General features: G+C 40.3%; 1 protein-coding gene across 1 annotated transcript in view; it reads left to right on the forward strand.

Annotated features, from left to right (window-relative positions):
• Efhc2 (EF-hand domain containing 2) overlaps positions 1-23585 on the forward strand; it is a 180014-nt gene that overhangs the window by 7032 nt on the left and 149397 nt on the right. The window lies entirely within an intron of this gene.

The raw sequence follows: 23585 nt of genomic DNA on the forward strand, positions 1-23585 counted from the left end.
CTATGGTGCTACACAGAGGTGGTGGGATAAGGCCCAGTGGACAGCAGTTAAGTCACTGGGAGAACATATCCCCAGGGGATATTAGGACTCCTGCCTCTTTTTCTTCATCTCCTTGCTTCCTGGCTGCCACAGATGAGCAATTTTTCTCCACATCCTCCTACCATGATGTTTGTCATCATCTCAGGCCCTAACACAATGGGGTCAACCACCCATAGACTGAAACCTCTAAAACTGCAAGCATTTGTTCTTATAAGTTGATTATCTCAATACTTGATATTGTAACAGAAGGCTGATAAACATGGTTATAAATAGTTATTAGATGGAGTTGGTGGAAGGACATTGCTGGGAAGATGAAACAATAAGGGTCTATGATATACCATGGTACAGGGTGTGCTTTTTAATTATCAAATTATTTAATTTTGTGCATGTATATGTGTATATGTTTGTGTGTTGTGTTTGTCTGTGTGTACTTGTGAGTGTGCATGCACATGATGTATGGAGGCCACAGGTCAACACTGGATTTCTTCCTCAAAACTTCTCCATCTTATTTTTTTGAGTTAGGTTTCTCATTGAGCCTGGAGTTCACTGCTTGAGCAAGAGTAACTGGCCCCAAAGGCCCAGAGATCCTCTTGTGGAATTACAGGCACATACTGCTGCATCCAGCTTTCTACATGGGTGCTGCAGATTTGAACTCAGGTCATGATGCTTGTACAGGAACCTCTTTACCCATTGAGCTATCTCCCTACCCCCTTACAGGATGGTTCTGATTTAATTGTATCACTTTGTTCCCAGTAGCCATTGACATTTTATCATTTTGGTCTAAGTCACCTCTCTTTTTCTTGTTGTTGTTATTGTTTGTTTTGAGACAGGATCTCTCTATGTGTAGGAGTCCAGCTCTTACCTTTTGAAGGGGTCTTAGGTGGAGGAGAGAGGAATTAAAAACTGATAGATAGAGAGACCTAGCCGATGACGAAAAAGATAGAAACACAGGATAGCTTCAGGAGAGCCTGGGTCAATACCCAACAGCCTTACCTTTATTGAAAAGGGCTTTCCTTTTTGTATATGATTGAATTTTTTATTGAAATAATTGTAGGTTTCTAGGTAGAGCCATAGAAGAAATAATATATAGAGGTTGTAAGTGCCCTTTGCCCTGTTTCCTCCAATGATAACAACCTGAAAAATGATGGTATTATATCCCAGCCAGTATGCTGACATTGATAGCATCTGTTAATCTGACTCTAGTTTTATTTCAACTTGGCATAATTCCCTGGAGGTTTATCCAAGTTGATTTTTGTATCGATTGTTTATTCATGTTTCCTGATGAGTAGTATTCTGTATATATACCATAATTTCTCTAATCATTTGCCTGTTGAAGGGTACATGGAGCAGTTTTAGCTTTTGGCTATTAGGAATAAAGCTTCTATGAATTTCTTGTACAGGGATTTGTGTAAACATGTTTTTTAAATATATTTTTATTGTGTATATATACAAGTGTGGGTGCATACATGGCACAGCACATAAGTTGGTAGAGGACAACTTTCAGAAGTTGGTTCTCTCCTTTCACCCTGTGTGTCCTGGGAATCCAACTCATGTTCTCAACTTGGTGGCAAATACTGTTACCCACTGAGCCATGTCACCAGCTCCTGTGAATATAAGTTTTCATTTCTCTGGAATAACGAACCAAATGTACAATTGTTGGGTCATATAATAATGATTAATTTTATAGCAATACTGTCAAGCCATTTTTTAGATCAGATACCATGTTACATGCCCAGTGGAAATGTATATGTTATCTACTTCCCCCATAACCAGGTTAACATTTAGTGTTGCCATCTGCATTAGCTGACCTATAGGCATAGTGTTACTGATGATGTAATTTCTTTTGCTTTCTTGGTTTTTGTTTTTGTCAACTAGACACTCTCCTGAGTCATCTAGAAAGAGGTAACTTCAATTGAGACATATAGCACCAACAGATTGGCATGTAGGCAAGTTTGTGAGATACTTTCTTGACTGATGATTGATGTGGGAAGGACCCAGCCCACTGTGGGAAGTGCCATCCCTGGGTTATTGAAAAACAAACAAACAAACAAACAAGAACCCAACAAGCTGAGCAAACCACGGGGAGCAAGCCAGTAAGCAGCATTCCTATATGCTCTCTGCTTTAGTTCCTGCCTCCAGGTTCCTGCCTTGAGCACCTACCTATCCCCCCTTCATGATAGACTATGATTAAGACATGCAAGCCAAATGAGCCCTTTACCACCCAAGTTGCTTTTGGTCAGAATATTTTATTACAGCAACAGAAAGCAAACTGGGACATATGGGGTGACATCTCAGTCTGGATTTAACTGGCATTGCTCTGGTGGTTAATGAGTTCAGCATGTTTTAATATACTTATTGCCATTTGTAGCTTTACCATTTTAAAGTGTCATCCTGTGTTTTGCTTATTCCTAATTAGATTTTTTTTAACTGTTGAGTTTTGAGAATTCTTTATATACTTTAGATACTAATTCTTTGGATGAAATGTGGTTTGCACATATCTTCTCTCAGTCTAAAACTTGTTTTTTCAATCCTGGCTATAACATTGTGTTTGGAAGGGCAGATGTCTCAAATTCTACCTTGAATTAATTAATTAATTTTTGGGTACTATGTATGGATTTCAGGTCCTTATGTATGGTAGGCAAGTGTTTTATTAATGAACTGTACCCCAGCCCCAAATTTCTCATTCTAATGAGGCCAAACACATCACTTTTGCTTTTTATGGACTGTGCTTTTTTTTTTTTTTTTTTTAGTTTTTTGAGACAGGGTTTCTCTGTGTAGCTTTGCGCCTTTCCTGGAACTCGCTTTGTAGACCAGGCTGGCCTCAAACTCACAGAGATCCGCCTGCCTCTGCCTCCCAAGTGCTGGGATTAAAGGCATGCGCCACCACTGCCCGGCTGGACTGTGCTTTTTAAAACTTTTAACATATTTATTTATTTATTTATTTATTTTTTTTTTTTTTTTTTTTCTGCATAGTTTTGGCCTTTCCTGGAGCTAACTTGGTAGCAAGCTGCCTCGAACTCACAGCGATCTCCTGCTCTGCCTCCGAGTGCTGGGATTAAGGCGTCGCCCACCGCCGGCTTATATTTATTTATTTATTTATTTATTTATTTATTTATTTATTGTGTGTGCATATATGGGTGTGGGCATGCATGGAGGTCAAAAGACAACTTGTAGGAATCATTCTCTCCTTTTCCCATGTGGATCCTGGAGATCAAATGCAAGTCATCATGCTTGGTAGCAAGCCCCTGAAGAAGCTCACTGGCCTGGCTATACTAAGAACTTTCTGCTCAGCCCTATCTGCCTAAAGATCTCTTTTCTTTTCTAATAGCATTACATTTTTAATAAATGTTTATGATACACTTAGTTAATTTTCGTATAGTATTTAGGTCCTGGTTAATTACTTTGGCCTAGGGATGCTCAGTTGCCCAGAACTATTGGCAAAAAGGCCTGAATTGCTTTTGCATCTTTGTAACAATTCAGTTGAGCATAAGTGTGTAGGTCTTCTGGGCACTTATTTCTGTTCTGTTGACCTATGTCCTCCCATCTCCCATTCCCATACTGTTTTTATTGCTGTTGCTACTTAGCAAAGTTTAATGTCATGGTCAGTGATTGCTCCTACTTTATCTTTGTTAAGATTTTTTTCTGCCTTCCTTACTTTTTCCAAAGTATAAAGAAAATCATCATTCAGAGCACATAATAATCTTATTCTGTCAAAATAATGGCTGGGCATGTTGCTCAGTGGTGCAGCACTTGCCTAGTATATATAAGGTCCTTGGCTCCAGAAAGCAAAAACGTATTCTAGAATCCCAAAACAAACTTCTGAGAGCGGGGATAGGTAAACAAGTGCATTGTTCCCATTTGGGAGAATTTTTAAATGGAGATTGTCACAGGAAAAGGAATTTAGAGGTGGAGGCACTAATCAACTACAATGAACCTTCGATTTTAACTGACTTTAGGAGAAAGCTTTGGAATTATTCTCTTTATTGGCTAGTGCCTTGAGTTATTTAGAGAAAAAAATCAGTACATTGGGGAAGATGCTATGCATCTCTCCCAATCTTGACTTAAATTTTGTTTTGTACTTTCCTGATCGAAATACATCATTAACTATATAAAACAGTTTTATTGCTATATTGAGTTGATAGCTAAGGATCACATGCACATTTTTCTAAGTTAGGTTTGCAAAGAGAGGATAATTAGCTGAAGAATGTTGGAGGATTTTTTTTACATGCTTTTTTATTTTCATGTTTGGGCTTACTTCTCCAGTGATTTGAGTTTATTAATTAGTGATAACTTCCACGCTTATGGTCCTGAGTTCTAACATTCCACTCTATCCAAGACAATTTTCTTGTTATTTTCTCTAGATGATTCAAAATATTTATTTGTGGAATTACTTCTCCATAAAAGAATGAGAAAAACAGAAAATGAACTTCTAAAATAAATATGATATGAACGCAGGGAAAAAACCCAGTCTTCTTGGAATAGAAGCAAACTAGTCCAGAATATGATGAGGCAGGTATACTTAAGATTAATAGTTTTTAGATAATGCTACATCAGAAATTAATTAGATGCTGTCATGCAGTGTCTCAGGCCTATAATCCCAGTACTTATGGGGCCAAGGCCAGGCACATCCTGAATTCCAGGCCAGCCTAGATTCTCAGGAAGACCCTATCTTCAAGCAATGGAAAGTAGTTTTTAAAAAAGCATTTTTGTGACAGCAATATGGCTTAGTGGGTAAAGTGCTTGCCACCAAGCCTGTTCTTGGTCCCCAAAGTTGTTACTGGACATGTGTACTGGCTGTGGCATGAGTAGTGGTGTGTCTCCTAACTGTGCTTTTGTACACACACACACACACACACACACACACACACACACACACACACAACACACACACACACACACACACAGACACAGACACAAATTCTAGAAGGGTATCATTAATATTTATTACAAAATGATTATTTTTTTTATTTTCTACCATGGTGGGTTCTGGCAATTGAATCAGGGCCTAGTGATTGTCAGGCAAAAGCTATTTCCCTGAGGTACGTCTAGCCCCTGAAATACTAAATATTTTCTGGTTCTCTTCAGTACCCACATTTCTATAACTGGATGCTGTAGAAGGGATTCTCTAGAACTATCGTCTCATATCTGCCAAACTTTTAAGCATTCGACTCCAGATTCTGTTACTTGACTGACCTATCCCCTGTTTTTAAGATTGTATGAGTCATTTTGTCAAAACGTCAAAAGCACTTGTCAAAACCAAAAATGACAATTCAACTCCAATGAGGTAAACAAAGGAAGAGTTATTCCTTTTCTGTGACAAGGCACCAAAGAATATGAGAACTGGTGCTGGCTTAGTTGGTAAAATGCTTTGCCATATGAACATGAAGATGTGAGTTCAAATCCCCAGAATGCTGCATGCCTGTAATCCTAGTGCTGAGGGAGTAGAGAAAGGAAGATCTCTGTGTTTTTTGGAAAAGCCATTGAGGAAGACATCTGACTCACACCTCTAATTTACATATAAACATATACTCCCCATGCACAGCAAAAGAAGATAAGAAGGAGGGGGAGAAAGCAAGCAATCAAGAAAGAAAGAAGCTAAGCATGGCCAGTGGACTGAACTGGGCCTAGAGATGCGTGGGGATAGGGAGAGCAAGAGAGGAAGAGAAAAGAAATGGGGACCAAGAGCCAAGAGCACAGCACCAAGAGAGGAGAGAGCAAAGAGAACCAAGAGAGCTCATAATTAAAATGACAGGGTTATATAGGAAAGAGAACCTGGGGGAAAGTAAGCTAAGTCCCTGGGCTGAAGAGGTTTTGGGTAGGGGGCAGGGGTGAGAAGAGTAGAGAAGAGCCACAGGTACTGAGTGAGTTTGGTGGCCAGCGTGCTCTCTGGTACGCTAATAGGGACTATAGTTAGCCTTTTGTCCACATGTGTGACAGTTGTGTAGCTTGGTCTGCCTGTGGGACTCCTAGCAGTGAGATCAGGGCCTGTTCCTAACACTTTGATTGACTTTTGGGAACCTATTCCTCATACTGGGTCACCTTGCCCAGCCTTAATACAAGGTGAGGTGTTTAGTCCTACCTCAACTTGATATGCCAAGCTTTGTTGATACCCATGGGAGGCCTGTTCCTTTCTGAACAGAAACAGGAGGAGCAGATGGGGGTGATAAAGGGAGGTGGTGGGAGGGAGTGGGAGGAGAGGAGGGAGGGGAAACTACAATTGGAATATAAAATAAATGAAAAAATTAATAAAAATTGAAACAAAACAAAATAAATGCTAATAGCCACAATCTCAGATATTCTCTCAGCCCTAAACATAGTCCTATAAAGAGTCTTTTGCTGTTCTCAATTTAGAGATGGCAAAAGCAAAGGCCTCTAGAGAAGAGGGACTTCTTTTGGAAGACATGGTGCATCCATGGGCATGCTTGAATGGGAATGGCAAGCATCCAATGCTTGTTTTCTGTTCTATTCTTTATACTGCCAAGTTTATGCCTTCAGATCCTGCTTCTGCTTTCAGTTTCCAAGAATTCCCAATGTTTATGTTCAATCCAAAGTGGTCTCAGCCACTTTAATGTGTGTACACACTTTAGAGAACAGGTGATAATATTTAATCATCTGAAAATAAGCCACAACTTACGTTCTATTCACTTAACAGATTTTTGTTGAATCTGTGGCAGGCCCTATTATCCTTATTTTTAGGAATTAAGTTTAGTATCAAACATAAGTACACCAATAGTCAACTATAATACAATATGCTAAGTACATGGATGGCTGTCTAGAAATTATGGTCATGAAGCTGTGGTTCATTTGTTGAGTGGATGGATCTGGTAGAAATCTTGTGCGATTCTTTCTCTTTGTATTGCTTATGGTAACCCACCAGAGATGACCAGTCTGATACAGTTTATAGCCAACTGAAAGTCTTTATTCCAGCTGGCTAGGACCAGACCCAAGTGTTCCAGAAACTAGATGTAGCCTTGAGTATCCAGAACATGGGGTTTGTTTGTTTTTCATGTATACTTAATTTTATTTACATTTTATATTTTCTTTTTTTTATTCTTATCTCATATATTACATCTCAACTGCAGTTTCTTCTCCTTTCTCTACCCCTAGTCTACCCTCCACACTTCCCCTCTCCCTCAGATCCACCCTTCCTCCCTTCAGAAAAGAGCAAGCTTTCAAGGGACATAAACCAAACACTGCATAACAAGCTATAATAGATCAGGCATATACTATCACATCAAGGCTGGATGAGACAACCCAGTAGGAGGAAAAGGGTCCTAAGAGCAGATGAAAGAGTCGGAGACAGCCCCTGCTCCCACTGTTAGGAGTCCCACAAGAATACCAAGCCACTCAGCCATTATCTTTATGTAGAAAATCTTCATCAGACCCCTAGAAGGTCCCTGACCTCTGTGAGCTCCTATGAGTCTGGGTCAGCTGTTCTGTGGGTGGTGTCCCAGACCCCTCTAGTTCCTCTGATCCCTTCCCCCCTCCTCCTCTGCAGGACTCCCCTAGCTTTGCCTAATGTTTGGCTGTGGGACTCTGTATCTGCTCCCGTCAATTGCTGGATGAAGTCTCCCTGGTCTCTTTGATGATGATTCTGCTAGGTGCTGGTCCCAGAATACTCTGTAGTCAGGAAAAACTGTAGGTCGAAGCTTAGGTGGCTGGATTGGTTTCCAGTCCCTCTACCTGAGGCCTTGCCTGGTTACAGAAGATGGCCAGTTCAGGCTCCATGTCCCCCATTACTAGGAGTCCTTGCTAGGGTTACTCTCATAGATTCCATGGGGTTTCCTTTGCACTAGGTTTCCACCTTGCCCGCCCCCCAAATGTCCCCAATTCTAGTCATTTCTCCAAGTATTTACTCCCTTCACCCTGCACTTGATGCCTCCTGTTTCCAACTCCACCCACCGCCAGACCACATGTGAAATCTATTTCCCCTTTTCAGGGAGATCCTTGCATCCCCCCTTTATACCTTCCTTGTTACTTAGCCTCTCTGGGTCTGTGGACCGTAGCATGGTTATGTTTTACTTTACAGCTTATATCCACTTGTAAGTGAGTGCATGCCATGTTTGTTTTTCTGAGTCTGGGTTACCTCACTCAGGATGATTTTTTCAAGATCCATTCATTTGCCTGCAGATTTCCTGATGTCATTGTTTTTAACAGCTGAGTAATACTCCATTTGTAAATGTGCCACATTTTCTTTATCCATTCTTTGGTTGAAGAACATCTAGGTTGTTTCCAGTTTCTGGCCATTATGAATAAAGCTTCTATGAACATAGTTGAGCAAGTGTCCTTGTGGTATGGTTGAGCATTCTTTGGTTATATGCCCAGGAGTGGTATAGCTGGATATTAAGGTAGATTGATTGCCAGTTTTCTAAGAAACCAACGTGTTGATTTCCAAAGTGGCTGTAAATGTTTGTACTCCCACCAGCAGAATTTCAAAGGCAGCTCTAGGGGGGTGCACAGAAGTAAGCAGCTTGAATCAAGCAGTTTTAACAGAAGCTAAGATAAGCAGTTAGCTGGAAGGGATTCTGTCCAAATGGGGTTTAACAGAAACTAAGGTAAGTTAGATTAGACATCCGGACCTTTGGTTCTTAGAAGAGGGTTGGGTAGTTTTCCAGAGAATTCTCCATCAAGGAGCTCAGATTCTAGTTAAATCTGGAATGGCTTTGGCAAGAATACAAGATGGAGGAAACTGCACTGTCTTGTCCTGTCACAGTACCAGTAATGCTTTCAAGGGCCTCATCTGTTATTAAAAAAAAAAAAGAAAGAAAACAAAGAGCCTCATGATATGTTTTCTGATCCTTACCATACTAGCAGGATGCAATGGGTAAGTATGTAAAATGATTAAAGACAGGGTGACCTTCATGACATCAGTAGAAAATCTATGCCCTGCAGAATGTTCTGCTTCTAGCAGCCAGGAAAGACTTCAAGAAGAGATGACATTTTGACAATCTTTTATTTGTTTCTTACATTCTTCTGAGCTCAGGTTATTTTAAGGAAAGTATAAACACTAGAAACTCAAGAGTTTTGATTTGCAATATCTTACCTAGAACAATTAAAAAAAAACATATGGCTCACAGGATATTTCTGTCTTTGAGACTCTGCCAAAAGCATTCTCATCAGGGTTATAACTGTCCCTTTGTTGACAAATTCAGGATGAAGTCTCAAGGCTCATCTTCACTTGGTTTATCATTGGCATTTAACCCAGTTAATCATGCCCTCCTTCAAATGCTTGCTTTACAGTTTCCATGACACTGAATCCTCCAGGTTTCTTCCTTTCTTGACAGATAGTTCTTTTTCGTCGTCTTTGTTAATTCTATACCATATTCCTGAATTGTAACATGGGGATATTTTAAACTTTAAACTTGGATTCCTTTATTGCAGGATCACTCAATCCACTATTAGATTGCATTAAATATTAACCACCAGCTATCATGTGTCATATTTCTATATCTAGCTTTAAACACTTCTCTAGACTTCAGACTCACAGCATCACCTACTAATCAACATTTCTATATGCCTGTCTCAAACTTAATATGGGCAAAATAGGATTCTGGATTACTGTGTGACAGTTGGGCTCTGTTTCATATCCCAGTAAGTAAAGCTCTATCTGTCCATTTTCCCAGGCCAAAATATTTGCAGTTATTAGCCTGTTTTTCTGTACCCCATATTTAATCTATCCACAAACCTTTTATGTTTTATATTTTCACTGTCTCTACTTTCAGGCATCAGCTTTGGGTCATCATCACCTCTTGCCTGGACTGTCACAATATACCCAGTATAGTACTTTTGTATTTCTGTGCCTATACCTAATATAAGGGGGGGGGGCATATTTATTTTGGCTCATAGCTTCTGAAGTCCATTTAGTGGAACTCACTGTAGGCAGAGTTTTTCATCAGGAATGCAGGTCAGCTCTGTCCCATCAGCAGGCTCCCAAATAACCACACAGAGATTTAATATTAATTATAAATGCTTGGTCGATAGCTTCGGCTTATTACTGACTAGCTCTTACAACTTTAACCCATATTTCTATCTATAATCTACCATGTGGCTCGGTACCTTATCTCATTATGGCATGTTTATCTCCTCCTTTCTCTGCATCTTGCTTGAGACTCCTGAGACTCACCCTTCTTCTTCCCAGCATCCTCTTAGTCTGTCTCTCCTGCCTAATCCCTTCCTGCCCAGTAATAGGCCAGTTAGCTCTTTATTAACCAATGAAAGTAATACATTTTTACAGTGTACAAAGACTGTTCCACAGCCGATCACAGCTTTATTATTTATTTATTTACTTATAGGGGGTATATGTATGCCATGGCACATGTCTGAAAGTCAGAGAACAACTTGCAGGAGTCAGTTCTCTACTTCAACCATGCATGGCCTGAGGACTGAACTCAAGTCTTCAGGCATGGTGGCAAGTACCTTTAGCCTCTAAGCCATATCACTAGCCCCTATTTATTATCTTCACCTCATGTGTTCAGTTAGTGTTCTCTAGGCTTATATAAAGCTAGATTTGCATGGTATCTGGCAAGGTAAGGCCAAACAGGGAGGTAAGGAGCATGGAGATCTAGAGTACAGGAGGGAATTGTGGGAGAAAGCACTGTTGGTGAGGGCAGATTGCTATTTGAGATACTTGAAGGTGGAAGGTAGGAGGGTGTGAAGACTGTGACAGAAGGAAGATTTTTGGTCAGAAGAGGCTTTGCCTGTCTGTGATGTCTATCATTTGAGTATCTTTATGTGCCTTAGGGATGCTGTGTCCATAGGAATCCACAGGAGGGAGGGGATAAAGCTGTTGGAAGACACAAATGAACCCAAAATTCGAGGAGAGGCAGTTAGGTACTGAGTGTGGAAACTTCTAATTGGCTATAGACACTCTTGCTTCCTCAGCTGTGTGGTTTTTCACCACTTAATCCATCTTCTAGACAGTGTCTTCTCAGCATCCTCATTATATCTTTCCTAGTACCTTAATTATGCTGACACATGCATGGCATGACACAGCTTCTGAGGGTTACATTGCTGCCAAGATAACGGTTTTCTCTCTCCAAACTACTTTCCTTCTTTTGGGCTCTTTTCTTTATTATGACAGAATCTCACTCTGCAGCTTAGGTTGATCTGGAAGTTGCTATTGTAGCTCATATAGTCCTAAACTCTAGCCTTTCAAATGCTAGCATTACAGATGTGACATACCATGTCCAGCTTCTCTTAGCTTCTTCATCTTACCTATCTCTGTAGCACTTGTCCCATGGAGTCAGGGATTGCCAAACTTTGACGTCATGTAATTCACTTTCAGAATTAAAAATAAAGCCATATGCATTCCAACAAATCCATTATGTACTTAACAACTCTCTGCCAATTGAATCCCAATAAAGCTAAACATTTTAGATCCACTTGATAAAAGTGGAAGATCATAGTAAGAAAAAAGATTAAACAAAACAGTGTCTTTAAACTTCATGCTGAGTCTAAGGCCTTCTTTTTATTGTTGTAATTAGTGTTTCAGAAGCCCACAATGAAGTCAGTGTTATGCTGTCAAACTGAGATTCTCCATTTACAGAAAGGGAGAAGATAGAATGGAAGTCTCTGTCATCATACTTGGAAATAGGACCTCAATGTTTGTGGGCAGGGATTTCTTTTTAATGGTACCCTTTTAAAATTAAATTTATTTATTTTACATCCCAGATGAAGTTTGCCTCCCCTCCTCTCCTCCCATTCCTTCCCCGTCTCCCCATCCACTCCTCTGTTTCTGTTCATAAAAGGGCAGACCTTCCATGGATATCAACAAAACATGTCAAATTTTGGTAAGACTAAGCACTTCCCCTTGTGTTAAGGCTAGGCAAGGTGACTCAGTATGAGGACCAGGTTCCCAGAAGCTAGCAAAAGAGTCAGAGACAGCCCCTGCTCCCACTGTTAGGAGTCCCACAAGAAGACCAAGCTACACAACTGTCACTTATGTAGAGGGCCTACGTCAGTCCCATGCAGGCTCTCTGGTTATCATTTCAGACTCTTTGAGCTACTATAAGCCCAGGTTAGTTGATTTTGTGGGTTTTCTTGTGGTGCCCTCAACCCCCCTGGGTCCTACAATCCTTCCTCCCCCTTCTCTATAGGATTCCAGGAGCTCCATCTAGTGTTTGGCTGTGGGTCTCTGCATCTGTTTCCATCAGTTGCTGGATGGAACCAATCTATGGATAGGTATCAATATATGAGTATATCAGAATATTACGCATCATTACATATATATATATATATATATATATATATATATATATATATATATATTGCCAGTCATGTTTGGTTCTATCCTAGGTCTCTGGGCCACCCAGCCTCCAGGTTCTGGCACTCCTGGTGGTGTCAGGGGTAGCATGGGTCTGAGGCTGGATCAATCTTTGTTTGGCCACTCTCATAATCTCTGTGTCACCCTTATCCCAGCACATCCCATAGGCAGGACAGACTGTAGGCCAAAGGTTATGTGGCTGGATTGTTGTCCCAGTCCCTCTACTGGAAGTATTGCCTGGTCAAAAGAGATAGTCAGTTCAGGCTACATATCCACTATTGCTAGATTCTTAGCTGGACTCATCCTTGTAGATTCCTGGGAGTTTTCCTTGCACCACGTTTCTACTTGACCCTGAAATGCCACCCCCTTTCCAGTCATCTCTGTCAGTACTCTCCCTCTTCATCCACCCCCAACCTGATCCCTCCCTCATGTTTCCATCCCCACTCTACCCAGGAGGTCTCTTCTATTTCCCCTTCCCAGGGAGATCTGAGCATTCACCCTTGAGCCCTCTTTGTTACCTAGCCTCTCTGGGTCTGTGGATTGTTGCATGAATCCTGAATGGTCCTATAATAAAAACTTGAAGCCAGATATTGAGGTAAATGCTGAAAGATCAGAGAGACAAAGGAACAAACCCCGGCCACTTTTCCCCTTGCCAACTCCACGAATCCTCTTACTGAATGCCCCTGAGTCCTCAGCTGAAAGCCCTAATTCCTATCTCCTCCCACCTTATTAATGAAATTTTCCTGGGGACTGCCCTGAGAAGATTTCTCCCAGAGTCCTGGGGAAGACGCTAAGGCTGGAGATGGGGGTAATCTGAGGAAACAGAATCTAAGTACACCAGGCTCTTTTGTCCATCCACTTTATTTCTCTATGACAAAATTCTATTTATATAGTTTCAGTTCTGTTCTGACACTCAGTTCCTCTCTGTTCCTTTTTTTTGTCCTGTCATAGACCTAGTAATAACTAAGCTCTTATGCTCTCTACCTCATCCTCACTTTCCGTTCCTCCGTCCTCCATCTTTCCTTCCTCTTCTCCTGATCTGCCCCAGTCCCTACTAATTCTCCCTTCTCTGGCCACAGGACTATGCTCTGACCAGGAAATCTGCCCCAGCCTTCCCTGCACCTGGTTATGCAAACAACCCTTTTCTGAGTCAATTGTTCTGGAATGCCATTTGGCCTGTCTGGGGAAGGTCTGGGATTCATTTGCACAAGAAACAAAGCTATGCACCTAGGAGCCAGGCACTTGGTCTAGGAGTCAGGCTGTGTCTCCAAAAGGATGTTTTACCTTAATTCAGGGCCTTCAGGCATCTAGTGGGTGATCTGGCCAGCTATTCTGTTCCTCACTTGTCCTTGGATGCTTTGTTTGGATCTGGCCTTATCTTTGGATGTAACTAAAGGAGATATTTGCAAAAGGCAGATACCCAATTCAAATGCTGAAAAGGGAGCAGGAAGTCTGGAGGCAGAAAGCCTTGTCTACATGACCTTATCAAAATACTTTGGGTGTATATTTCTATACATACTGTTCTTGGGGAAATTATGAGCACAAGAAATTCATAGTAAGAAATAACTGAATATTAAAAGATGAGTAACACTAAATATTCCCTGATATATGGCTTCCCTCTAGAAATATTCCTTGACCTTTCTAGGTATAGCTTTATTATATACAACTGAATCTCTATAATATATTCTTGTATCTTGGGGCACCTTATATTTTTTTCTCTACCAAGTCTCAACTTTCCTAGTGTTAGGATTAAAGACATGTGACTCCGAAGTACTGGGATTAAAGGTGTGTGCCACTACTGCCTGGCTGTTTCTCTTTTAAACTAGATTAATCTTGTATAGTCTGGGGTGGTTTTGAACTCACAGAGATCCAGACAGATCTCTGCCTCCTGAGTGCTAGGATTAAAGGTGTGTGCCTCTACTGCCTAACCTCTGTGGCTGGCTCTGTCCTCTGATCTTCAGGCATGTTTTTATTAGAGTACAACAAAATATCACCACAGTGGATTGTAGCATGTTTATCCTTTACTTTACAGCTAATATCCACTTATAATTGAGTACATACTATGCTTGTCTTTCTGGTGCTGGGTTACCTCCTTCAGGATGATTTCTAGTTTCATCCATTTGCCTTAAGATTTCCTGATGTTGGCCGGGCAGTGGTGGTTCATGCCTTTAATCCCAGCACTCTGGAGGCAGAGCCAGGCAGATCTCTGTGAGTTCGAGGCCAGCATGGGTTACCAAGTGAGTTCCAGGAAAGTCACAAAGCTACACAGAGAAACCCTGTCTTGAAAAACCAAACCAACCAACCAACCAACCAAACAAACAAACAAACAAACAAACAAACAAAGATTTCCTGGTGTCATTGTTTTTAATAGCTAAGTAATAATCCATCTTGTAAATGTACCACATTTTCTTTATCCGTTCTTTAGTTGAGGGACATCTAGGTTGTTTCTAGGTTCTGGTTATTACAAATAAACCTGGTATGAACATAGCTGAGCAAGTATCCTTGTGGTATGATTGAGTATCCTTAGGTATATGCCCAAGAGTGGTATTGCTGGATCTTGAGGTGGATCTATTCTCAGTTTTCTGAGGTGCATAGATTTTTTTAATTTTAAAATAACTTTAATAATATATTTTTATTCTTAGAGAATTTCATACAAAATATTTTGATTACATTAACCCCTAACTCCTCCCCCTAAATCCTCTGAGATCCACTACTTATCCCTCCCTTCATGTCCTTTTTGTTTTTAAAGAAGATTCTGTCTAGAAGCAGATGTCCTGGTCCTCTGGCTCTTACAATCCTTCTGCCTCCTCTTCCTTGATGTTGCCTGAGCCTTAAGTGTAAATGTATTAACTTGGGACAGGCACCCATGATCAATCTATCTGTGCATTTTGACCAGTTATGGCTTTCTGTGACAATCTCTGTCTGCTGCAGAAAGAAGCTTCTTTGATGAGGGGTGGAGCTTCATTTATATGTGGGTATAAGAATAAGTATTTAGAATGTAGTTAGAATTTATACTGGTTTAGTGAGATGGCAATAGTAGGTTCTCCTTTAGGGTCAGTAGTCTTAGGTATGACTTTCTCCTATTGAGTGGACATTACGTCCAGTTAGGTGACTGTTGGTTAACCACGGGATATAAGTGCTTGGGAGGAAGACTTCTTAGTTCAGGTAGACAAGCTAGGATTTAATCTGCCTCAAGAGCTTCACATAACCAAAATGGTGACTACATCTTTTATATATCTTTTATCTTAAGATGATTGTCTGCTTTTGAGTCTATCCTGCCAATCTGTCTTCAGATGTGTTACCTTATCTGGCCCCTGTGTGTGGCTTTAACTGTCAACTTGACACAGACTAGAGTCACCTAAAAAAGGAGTCTTAATTAAGAGACTTTCTAAATCAGCTTGGCATGTGGGCACATCTGTGTGGGATTATCTGGTTTGCCTTAGTTGATATGGGAGATCCCAGACTACTGTGGGCAGCACCTAGGTTGGTAGTCTTGGGCTTTAATAGGAAATCTAGCTAAACATGAGCCAGTGACTGAGTCTTGTATAATATTAGAGGGACCAGCCTTAATATTATACATCCCAAGGGCTCAGGAGAGAGAACTACTAATGGCAAGGACTATTTTCGGGAAATAGAATCTCAGCACACCGAGCTCTATAGTCCACTTGCTTTAATTCCTCTGGCATAACATCCTATATACACAGCTTCAGTTCTGTTCTCATTTCTAGCTCTTTTCTTACCCGATTTCTCTCTATATTTTCTACTCTTCTCTCTAAGTTCTATCTTAAGTCTCTTGTCTTAACTCTGCCTCATCTAGGTCCTTTTCATCTTGTTCTTACCCAGCTAGTACTTCCCCATCTGACTCTTCCTCATCTTCCATCTCATCCCTCTAATTCTCTCTTCTAGCCCTTCAATCTAGTTCTTCCTCATCTCAGTTTGTTCCTCTCAATTTCTTGCCCATCTAGTTCTTCAAATTCTCCCCCCCCCCCGGTCCTGGGAGTCTTGGTATATATGGTATATATATACTTACAAGCAGTAATCCCTTGGCAGTGCAAAGCCAGGCTTCCAGGGTCAAATGGAGGGGTGATAAGAATCATATAGAGGGGCAATAACCATTAATCATCATTTGCAACTCCAAAGGGAAGTGACCAATGGGGAATGAAATAACTAAAGGCTAAATTTGGGTAATATCTAAGAAGAGGGATCTTATGTGCTGAACTATAACCTCAAACATGATTGGTAGAAAATGTTAAGAATCTATAAGTTGCTAGGTCAATGGGAGAAAATAAAACTTCCTTCTTTTTTTCCTGTGGCTCCTATCTATCCAAGCTATCTGCCTGCCGTTTTTCTGCGGGGTGGGGGAAAGTGTGCTCAGTCGCTAGGCAACCTGTGTACAGACAGCTAGATGCCTCTGGTGATAGTTAAAGGGAGATCTGGAACTAGAAGTAAGATTTGGGAAAGGAGGAAGTTAAACTTAATTGGCACATCCGCCAGGCCTTCTCAAACAGGTAGCCTGGATGCTTAAGTCTGTTCTTAGAGAGTACAGAGGTATCTCTGATAAGGTACTTTCCTCCATCTGGGGATGGACCTGGTCAGATGCTGCCAATGATGATAATTACAGGGAAGCTTGAACTGGGGTTCTGGCTGAGCATAGCTATCAGCACAGAAAGTTATCTAAATATTCCTAGAAGTGGTTAGGTAAGGAGTTAAAGGTCCTATAAAGTTAGTAAGGCTGAAAGAAAGGAGGGTCCAAGTTAAATTGTGTAAAACTACTACTTAAAGTCCACCTGACCTAGGTGGTGTCTCACTGTGGAATTTACCTTAAATCAGGAGACTTTCATGTGGACTGTTATTGTTGTTAGTCCTTGAAAGTGGCTAAGAGAGATATCTGATTCCAGAGAAAGCCTTTCCTGAGGCTGTTCTCCAAATACCTGGAATGTGTATGTCCAGAGAATGATCAGTCCACACTGTTAGCCTTTCTTAGGGAAAAGTCAATTGCGAAAACTATGAAGGCACACATGATTTTCATGAGAGCTGAGATGTAGATGTATCCAATCGTCTTTTTAAAATAAAAAACACAGAGCCAATGTAAAAGAGAGAAAGCCGAGAGGTCAGAGCTCAGAGATAAAATCTTACCTCCTGACAGTGCTCCTAACTTCCCCGAGAGAGAGCTACTTCCTGTTTGTCTGTGTTTAAAATAGTCTTTCTGTTCTGCCTTCTCATTGGTTCTAAACTTAACCACATGACTGCCTCATCACTGCCTGTAAGTACCGCCCTCCAGGTCTTAAAGGCGTATGTCTCCAATACTGGCTGTATCCCTGAACACACAGAAATCTACCTAGCTCTTCTACCCACCACGCTCTTGCTATGGCTCTAATAGCTCTGACCCCAGGGCAACTTTATTTATTAACATAAAATAAAAATCACATTTCAGTACAAATAAAATATCACTATATTGATAGATAACAAGTGAAGTAACACCAAAAGCTCCTTGGAATTTGGCTTCCTCTGGAGGAATTCCCTAATCCTTCCAGGTAGTGACTTTGCCATAACCAGCTAAGTTCTTATGATATGTTCCTGTGGCCCACAGCAACTGAACAAGTCAGCAAGCCATGTTGATGGCTTATGCCTTCAAGTTCCTGCTTGAGTTCCTGTCCTAACTTTCCTCATATGGACTGTGACCTAAAAATGTAAGCCAAGTAAACCCTTTCCTCCCATAGTTTGTGTTTGGTCAGAGCATTTTATTTTATTGGAACAGAAAGAAAACTAGGATAGCCTGAAGTGTTTAGAAAATCTTTAATGGCTCCTTCCTGATTGTTTTACCCAGATCAAAGTTTTAGTTTGGACAGCCATTTAATGTATCACTCAAGGTTTTTGTACTCCCTAAATCTGCAGCAGTAGTGTATTAAGTATATATACCATAGTACCAGAGTTAAAAAATTTTATCATCTAAGCTGTGTTTGGTGGAATGCACCTCTATCCTTGCTACTTGAGCAGCTGAGGCAAGAGGAGCTCTTGAATTTCAGGTTGGTCTGGACAACATCCTTCCATGTATGTGTTGACCATCAGAAATATTTTCCTAAGAGAAATATTTATTTAAGTCTTTTACTCATTTTTAAATTGGGTTCTTTCACTATTGCTGATTTGTAAGGATTCTTCATATATTTTGGGTTCTAGACACTCAAGATGACTTCCAAATATTTTCTTCCAATCTGTTGGCTTTATCATTTTCTTGACAGTATAATTTATTTAAGTATTTTTCCAGGTTTTTTTTGTAATTTAAATGTTTTGTAAAACTCCAACATTTCCTCTTATAAGTTTAAAATCTTTCAAAAATACAGTACATGTTTTTAAGTGTTTTTAAGTGTTTCAAGAGGAAAGCACAGGGCTTAATCGTAATCCACACTAGGCAAATCCAAGCTCCAACAGTGGAAACAGTCTTTCCCAAGGGGCTCAGGTCATCTCTTTGGCCCCAGCATTGGCAGCATTAATCAGGCTGCCTTCTAGGTCCCAGCCTGCTCCATTTAACTGTGACTGGGATTTCCAATGGCACTCATATGGCATCAGCATCTTCAAAACTGCTAGGATGCACCACTGTAACTTGTCTCTCTTTAGGAACTCTAACTCTGTCACATATTAGTAAACCTCAGGTGTTTCCTATGACTCCGTCATATCTTAGAAGCAATTTCACCTGGATAACTCTTAATGTTACATAGTTTGACTGCCAAGGAAAGATACATTCTTGCATATGAATGCATGGAGGTGTAATTTTAATACCTTATTAAACAAATATTGTTTGTAAATCCTATCATTCATAAACCTTGTTTGCAGGACAGGAATTATTTTAAAAAATCTATCCTAATTGAAAGTATCTTGGAGACCTGTTGCTGCCTCCTTGGTAGACCCACTCCACATGGTCACTTTTAATTAAGATGGCAGTGAAATCACGTAACATCCATCTTCTCCAACAATAGCAAATATAGTGAGCAGCCACTGGCAGCCTAAAGATGGCTTTTAGGGTCTTTTAAGATTACCTATGCGTAGTAAAGATCAACCCTCAATGTTACTGTTTTAGTCTTTTTTAAAATAGATTTTACAGATTTTAACCATATAGAATTTTAATTTTAAGCCTTTTGTTATATGTTTGAAGCCAAATTTTGTTACAAATTATATAGATTTTAAACCATGCCCAATGAATGACTTACAATTTTTAAAAATTTTTTTTTATCACTTTCTTAAACTTTAAACTATGGAGACTATAGGATTCTGGAAGATATGAAAGATATTTTGCTTTGATCCATGATATTTTAACAAAAGTATCCCATTATGTGGTGGAGGAGCAGAAGGCAGGGGATCGCCAGGTGAAATTTCCAATTTAGTGTCAAGGGCTTGGCATAGCATATTCTAGAGAGAAAAAAATTTCCACTGGTATGTTCTCAGACTCTCTAGAGGTGTACTTTGTTGAATACCTCTACCCATCTTATCCCATTCTCCAAGTCTGGGGTTCCCTATTCTGGTAACCAAGGACTACATTGTACAAATTATAAGAAGGTATTTAGCTGAGAAGAAACCTTAACTCCATTTTTTCTTAAGAGTATGCTGCATAGAATGAATAAAGAGTCTTCTTTCTTTAGACTCCTTATGGCCCATGACTTCTCAAGTATATGTTCTTACTTTTCACCTTACTCTTTTAGCCTTTCTCTGCTAAAGGGCTTTGGAATACCCAAGGTGAAGTCCTAGCCACACTGAAAATGGGAGTTACCTCTTTAGGTCTGCTGTTCAGCTGCCAGATGCTGGAGACCTGCTTCTGTAGGGTGGTTCAGGTCCCAAAGAGGATGTGTGGAGTTGGAAGGAGGAGAGAGGGAGGAGACAGACACAATCTGAGGGTGAATCAAGTTGGCTGCCAGTAGCCGATAGTATAGTTTAATGCATCTACACTGTTGATTTTGATGAAGTTCAATTTATGTTTTTCCTTGTTGCTTTTGATGTCATAGCTAAGAAGCTGTTGCTAAATCTAAGGCTATGGCTGGCTTCTAGTATATGACTGATAGCTGAGATTTGCTGAAAGCCATGTCTCTAGAGTCTACATAACTCAGCACCAAGTGGATGTTCACCTGATGTTTATGGGAAAGATGACAATATAATAGAGCATTAGTTGATTCTTGCGGAAAGTAGGCTTTATGTAGAACCTGACCAGGGGCATGACTCTGAGTGGACCTCAAGGTGCCTTATAAGCTGATAATGATCAGACCAAAGTGGGGGATATATAGGTCACTCTGTAAAGTTCTGTGGGTCAAGCCAATGAATGAAGCCTTCCAACAATGTCAAGGGCTTTTTGGATTATGGAGACCTGGATCCATGAAGGAGACTTATGATTCACTAAGAAAAGCCCTTCAGGGGATAGGAGGCTGACTGTCACTTAACCTTTATGATATATTACTAAGAATAGAGTCTGGTTCATTGACTATTCCAGGAGCATGGTGAAAGAGACTATTTAGGTATTTCAGTTTGTATGACTCTCCATATTATGGACCGTCTTGGATATTCTACTGTAGTGTACCTTCCTTTCAAATTTGACTTTTTTTTTTTACTAGACTTTCCAATCTATTGGTCCTCACACTCAGAACTGCCAGTCTATCTCCTGTGCTTCTCATTGCCCTGCTGGGATATATCCTCCTATCTCTTCTTTGCCTGATTCATCCCATCCTCTGACCCCAGAGCAGCAGTCAGTTACTCATGGAATCCCAGCCCTACTACGTCAGCCCTTGTCTAGCCCAATTCAGCTGTGGCTAGACAAGCTTACCAGAGTGGAATGCTACATAAATGTAAGCTCAGATGCTGGTGCCATGTTACTGTGCAACCTGGAGTCTTTTGCTTTCTGCCTGCTTTCCTCCAGGGAACATGATAGTAATGAGACTGATCTAATAATGGTTTTGATACAGGGAAATGAGACAGTAATCTATAGTAAAACCTTAAGAAATGGTCCAGCTCATAGGCTCAAAAATGGAAACTGCACTGTTTTCTAGCTTTCTGTTTATTTTCTGTCTAAATCTTATCAGGAAGACTGAGTTTCCTCAAGAAAGAGACTGAGTCCTAGGCTTATTTTAACTTCCCGTGTCTGGCACAAAACTAGTACTATAGGAATTCTTAAATATTTGTTGGAGTGTTGCTTTTCTGTAATCCCAGTACCCAGGAGGTTGAGACAGAAGGATTGTTGATTTGATGCCATCTTGGGTCAGATTTTACCTCAGAACAAAACCAAAACATAACCAAACAACTCTCCACAAAAACAGAACAAGTAAACAAAGAACAAGAAACAATGTGTTGTCAATAGTGTTCACGATGACTTGAAATTAATTGCTTTAGAACAGGGAACATAGTTATGAAAGTCTACTATTCTACCCATCATTTTGGCAGACACAGTTTCTACCTGGCTCTTTGGTGATTTGAGAATGACTTGACATAACCTGATTGTGTGAGTGTAAATGTATTGTGATGGAGGAAGTAAAATAGAGGTGTTGGCAATTGATTCTCTAAAGAACAGAGCCAGGCTGCATACATGTAGTTAACAATCTGAGTCATTATTGCTCATAAGTTTCCTTCCCCAGCTTTAGAGCAGAGATGTTACCTTCTCAGGGCAGCTGTCATGGTCCTTGGTTCCCCTTCTAGGACTGCCCAGGCCTTTCTAAATTCTTCCAAGTCATGACTCAGAGAGTCCTTGCATCCCTGGAGTGGAGTCCTTTCTACAGTCAACCTTAATTTCCTAAACAATACTCGAGCATTTCCCAAGATCGCATGCAGCCGAGGCAGGGTTATATGCAGCTGTGGGGAGTCGGAAGGCTGGAGTGATCTGCACCATAAGAAGAATAGGGTTCTTTTGACTCCTATCTACTGCCCTGACAAAGGCCAGGAACTCACATGAAATTTCGATTAATTGTACTTGAAATGTTTCTTGTTTATATAAAGTCATGTTGCATGTAGACATTTATTTTTATATCACATATGATTTTGCATTGCATATTATTGTGGATATTATATAATTTTGAATTTTCTGCATATTATTTCTGTCTATATTTTATCCATAGTTAATGCTATGAGTTTTACTATTTTCAGGTGTTCATATATATGAAGTATCACTTTTTATATGCCCTTGTTTCAGAACTCTGTCCTCTGGTCATGATATGGCCACTTTTGTCTCAGAATCAGAGAGGCAGTGATTACCAGCAGAGACCCTAAGAAGATCAGGCCTATTAACAGTTCTTCTTTAAAGGGTGCAGGATGGGATGAGAAACCTGTACCTGAGATTCCAACCTTCTGACTCCCCACAGCTGCATAGAACCCTGCCTCAGCTGCATGTGATCTTGGGAAATGCTAGAGTATTGGTTGTTTAGGAAATTAAGGTTGATTGTGGAAACAACTCCACTCCGGGGATGCAGCTTCCATGAATCATCACTCTTATTAGGATGGGGCTTCTTGGAGATGCAGTTGCTCTTATATGTAACCCCATCAAACTCATTGGTTCATCAAGTTGTACTTAGATGGACAAATTTCTTTGGTCTGTCAGTGCCCTATCCAAGAAAATAGATGTCTCTATGTATATCCCCAGGAAAAGTCACATAACAGCCCTTTTACTACTTGCCAATTGTGTGTGTGTATGTGTGTGTGTGTGTGTGTGTGTGTGTGACATATTTTAACACTTGACTATATTAATACATGTTATTGTAGACTTTTAATATAAAGCAAACACAATTGAGGCTTTTTTTTTTTTACAACTAGCAGGTACTGAGATTGCTGCCATTTATCATTCTTATAACATTGAAGGACATCTGTTATCCAGCCCCTTGTGCTTATAGGCAAGAGACTCTCAGGAGAGGCTTTGCCAGGCCATGGAACATACATACTTTTCACCTTGCTAGGAGTTGCTACCTCTGTGTTTCCATTGGTGGTCCTTGACCTGTGGGTTGAATCTAGCCTTCATCCTTTTCAACCTCTGGTACTACTTGTGGCTTCTTTCTGTCCATATCACCAAAACTGGTGGTAGACAAGGTCTCATAATTAGGAGAATTGTGAGGAATTTCCCTTTATATTAATGTTGATGAGTACAAGATTTTGTTTTCTGTTTCGATGAATGTAATGCTTAGGCTTCTGTGAAAAACAGTGGCTTTCTTCTCTGAAGTAAGTAAGTTTTATCTGCTTGGCATTCTTTGCAAATAAGTAAAATAGACTAATTAGCAAACCAGTGTTCAAATGTTTACTTGCAGTAATATTTATTTTGAAATATTAT

This window comes from Peromyscus leucopus, chromosome X (genome assembly GCF_004664715.2).
Source record: "Peromyscus leucopus breed LL Stock chromosome X, UCI_PerLeu_2.1, whole genome shotgun sequence".
Classification (NCBI taxonomy): Eukaryota; Metazoa; Chordata; class Mammalia; order Rodentia; family Cricetidae; genus Peromyscus; species Peromyscus leucopus.